This window comes from Bombina bombina, chromosome 3 (assembly GCF_027579735.1).
Source record: "Bombina bombina isolate aBomBom1 chromosome 3, aBomBom1.pri, whole genome shotgun sequence".
NCBI lineage: Eukaryota > Metazoa > Chordata > Amphibia > Anura > Bombinatoridae > Bombina > Bombina bombina.
This window is the reverse complement of record NC_069501.1, coordinates 669494948-669499841: the sequence shown is the minus strand read 5'-3', so window position 1 is coordinate 669499841 and position 4894 is coordinate 669494948.

Here is a 4894-nt window from a genome sequence, read left to right as displayed (position 1 = left end):
TCTTGGTTATTTTTTAAATTCATTAATGCCTGTGTCTCTTTATTACTTATGTTTTTATAAGTGTGTTTGCCTTTTTTTTCATCATTGATTACTTTCTCTGATAAAGAGATGAGGTCTTGTTCTAAAATAGAGTGGAAAAGCTCAATCACATCATTTCTAGCATTCACCGGATAAAATACACTAGGTTTCGACTCTTTAATCAAACATTGTTTTGTATAACTACCAGTATCCAAATCAACATCTTGTAGCTCACACAAAGACACTATATCACAAAGATCTTTAAAATTACATGTGTCATTAATTGTAATAGCGTCTTTCTGTGTGCCACTAGGCTGATCATCAGTGCCTAGGTTTCTAAAATGTTTAGTTAAAGTAATTTTGCGGACAAATTTATTAATGTCCAAAATTGTTTCAAATAAGTTGAAATCTCTAGTTGGTGAGAAACCCAGTCCTTTACTTAGTACAGATATTTCATTAGGATTCAATGTGGTTGATGACAAGTTGATTATTTGTCGTTTTTGTTGTTTTTCTTCTTCCATTGTGTGCGTCGACTTGGGTATCTGGGTATCATTAATCCCGGTGCTGTATTTTCCTCTGGTTTTTCTTTTTGTTTTTCTTTTTTGTTGTTGATCACTGGATTCTCCCCGTTTTTTGGCTTAGCTCCTAGTTTAGAATCAGTATCTGTGGATGTTCTGATCGGTGTGGAAGTAGTAGGAACAGCTGGATCTATTGCAATCGTTGAGGATGAGCTTGTATTCGATTCACTTAAGCCTGCTGTACTTTCAAAGCTTGAAAAAGTGACTTTCCTTGAGTTCTTATCTTTGTTTTTATTTTGGTTGAAATTTTTCTGCTTATTATTCTTATTTCTTCGCATCTTCCTCTCAGTATTCCAGCTGTATACTACACCCAGTTCATAATCCTTACAATCTCTTTCATATTTTTTATATTTATGATCTGACAGCTCCACACTCAATTTCTCTAGAGTCTCATCTAGTTGATTTTGGGTTATTTCACTTATATTTTTGTTTTCATTTTTACTATTATTAAACTTTAGCAATTTGGAAACATTTGATTATAGACGTTACAACTATAGATAAATTGTTATGATTTATAATGTTCCCAAATCATGTTTTATTCGAAACATTCGATTTTTTTATTTTTAATCAACTTTGTTTTCTATTTTGTATTTTTTGTGCTGTTTTTCCTGAGGAAACCCAATTGGTTCAGTTATATTTAAATAATGTGTAAATATGTTAACGGAATTGAAGGAGTTAAAGGGTGGATTTTTTTCTTATACACACCTAGCTTCTATGTGATTGGTCTCTCTTGGTGTACCTGTGTGTGTAAAACAGCAGCTTCAGGTGATCTCTGTATGCTCTGATGAACTGCCCGTGAGGCAGGAAACGCGTCAGCAGTGGGGATTTCTATGTGCTGTGCCAGGTCTGTTTTTACGAATTCAATAAAATGACTTTTTAAATTTCACTTATCATCTTTCTCTCTCACTGAAATCCTATTGATTGAACTGTGAATCTTTGTTGCATATCTGTTAATGTTTAATACGAGTTCAGGAGAGCTCCAACAGTTCTAATATAGGACAGCGTACGTCACAGGTACTCACCTGTTGAAATTAACAGTGAAGTATACACAGCGTCTATGCCGGAGGGCAGACAGTTTACTAAAAAGTACTTTTGAGTCATTTGTATCTGCTACCAAGCTGAACTGTCTGAAACATACAGTTAACGATTGACACCGGAGTGGTAAGCACGCTGTTTATGCATATCATAAGTCTGAAGTGTATATTATAGGAACGGTTCTTTTCACCTGTAAACTCTGTGATTCCCGCATTTGTTGGGGCCCCTAATGAGGGGTTGTTCACAAAAGGTATATGGACACTATTACTACACTGTATTAGTCAAACACAACATTTTGAAATATTGTTGCAAATAAGTTTATCTCCAGTGGAGACTTTACAGTGTTTAACACAGAAGACTACGAAACGAATATGGCTGTATTTAACGACAAACACAGGAGAGAGAGATTTGAACAGTTACTTAAAGGCACAGCACATAATGAGAGTAAACCTGATTTGGGAACTTTTTTTGCCAACAAGGAAAAGACACATATCAAAGAACTAAAACTCTGGTGGGACATAGAATTCTTGGAACAATATCTGGAAGAGAAAAAAATTCCCAGAGGTTTGAGAATGAAAAAGTTTCCAGCATTTCATAGAGAATACCCAGAATTTATGTCTACATGGAATGAATCTCTATCAGATTGCTCCCTGACATTAATGGAGAAATTGGTGAAGTTCAAAAAAGAACAAAGAGAAAATATCCTAGTTGAAATAGAATCTATGGATAAACAATTGGAGTTATTCAAGGATGATGAAAAACTAATACCCTATCAAAATCAACTAGATGAGACTCTAGAGAAATTGAGTGTGGAGCTGTCAGATCATAAATATAAAAAATATGAAAGAGATTGTAAGGATTATGAACTGGGTGTAGTATACAGCTGGAATACTGAGAGGAAGATGCGAAGAAATAAGAATAATAAGCAGAAAAATTTCAACCAAAATAAAAACAAAGATAAGAACTCAAGGAAAGTCACTTTTTCAAGCTTTGAAAGTACAGCAGGCTTAAGTGAATCGAATACAAGCTCATCCTCAACGATTGCAATAGATCCAGCTGTTCCTACTACTTCCACACCGATCAGAACATCCACAGATACTGATTCTAAACTAGGAGCTAAGCCAAAAAACGGGGAGAATCCAGTGATCAACAACAAAAAAGAAAAACAAAAAGAAAAACCAGAGGAAAATACAGCACCGGGATTAATGATACCCAGATACCCAAGTCGACGCACACAATGGAAGAAGAAAAACAACAAAAACGACAAATAATCAACTTGTCATCAACCACATTGAATCCTAATGAAATATCTGTACTAAGTAAAGGACTGGGTTTCTCACCAACTAGAGATTTCAACTTATTTGAAACTATTTTGGACATTAATAAATTTGTCCGCAAAATTACTTTAACTAAACATTTTAGAAACCTAGGCACTGATGATCAGCCTAGTGGCACACAGAAAGACGCTATTACAATTAATGACACATGTAATTTTAAAGATCTTTGTGATATAGTGTCTTTGTGTGAGCTACAAGATGTTGATTTGGATACTGGTAGTTATACAAAACAATGTTTGATTAAAGAGTCGAAACCTAGTGTATTTTATCCGGTGAATGCTAGAAATGATGTGATTGAGCTTTTCCACTCTATTTTAGAACAAGACCTCATCTCTTTATCAGAGAAAGTAATCAATGATGAAAAAAAAGGCAAACACACTTATAAAAACATAAGTAATAAAGAGACACAGGCATTAATGAATTTAAAAAATAACCAAGACATAGTGATTGTTGACTCAGATAAAGGGGGATCCATTGTGGTCTTAGATAAAATTGATTACTTAAAAGAAGCCTATAGGCAATTGGATGACATCAATACTTATAAAAAAATGACATTTAACCCTACAATTAAATTCCAGAAAGAATTGAGACATCTTTTGGATTTGGGACTGGAGAACTCCATACTCACTACCAAAACATGTGACTTTGTTTTTGTTGAGAACCCAAGAGTACCGGTTTTCAAATTTTTACCTAAGATACATAAATCTTTGGTTAACCCCCCAGGGAGACCAATCATTTCTGCGATTGGTTCCCTGGGGGAGAAATTGGGTCAATGGGTTGATGCCCAGTTACAACCAATTGTGCAGTCGCTACCTGGGTTTCTAAGAGATACAAAGCATCTAATCAGGCTGATTCAGAATTTTGAATGGAAAAAGAGTTTTCTTTTTGTCACCATAGATGTAATCTCTTTATACTCGTGTATTCCGCACAATCTGGGGATAAATGCCATGAAAAAAATGCTGGATAGATATTCTGGGTATAATGCTGATTTGATAGAATTTATTCTAATGGCTACTTCCTTTCTATTGAACAGAAACTTTTTCATTTTCAATGGGGAATTTTTCATTCAACTTAGGGGCACTGCGATGGGGGCAAAGTTTGCCCCCTCGTATGCGAACCTCTATTTGGCTAATTTTGAAATTCTCAAAATTTTCAGTGAAAGTAACACCTTCAATAACAACATTAAGATGTATACTAGGTATATAGACGATATTTTGCTGGTGTGGGATGGCACTGAGGGAGAGCTAAATCATTTTATAGACTATCTTAATTCCAATGATGGCAATCTTAGGTTCACGTTCAGTGCATCCCACAGTAGCATTCCTTATCTAGATTTATACCTTAAAAATGACGGCCATACAATATTCACAGAATCGTATAGGAAAGAAATAAGTGGTAACACTATTCTTAGGGCAGACTCTTCCCATCCTAAACATTTAAAAAAGGGGATACCAAAGGGCCAATATATCAGACTTAGACGCAACTGTACTAATTTAAGTGATTATTGGAAGCATGCCAATGATTTAACAGAGCGTCTGGTAGCTAGAGGTTATGATCTAGAGTCCCTAAAGAAACAGTCTATCTTGGTATCAAGCTTTGATAGAAATAATTTACTAAAAGACCGCACTATCCCTAATTCGGATCATGGATTGAACCAAAAAAAAGGTATTAATTTTGTCACCAAATACAGTAGACAATTTGGAGATATCTGCAACATAATCAAAACAAGATTGCCATTGCTAGAGAGAGATGCTGATCTCAAATTGATATCTGGTAATTGTAATTTTGTTGCTAGCAGATCTGATACTATAGGTGACCAAATAAGAAAGAATTTCTCTTCCAAAGTTAAATCTAGCGAGAATACAAAAAATAATTGGTTACCAACTAGTATTGGCTTTCATAGATGTGGTACTAAACCTTGCAAGT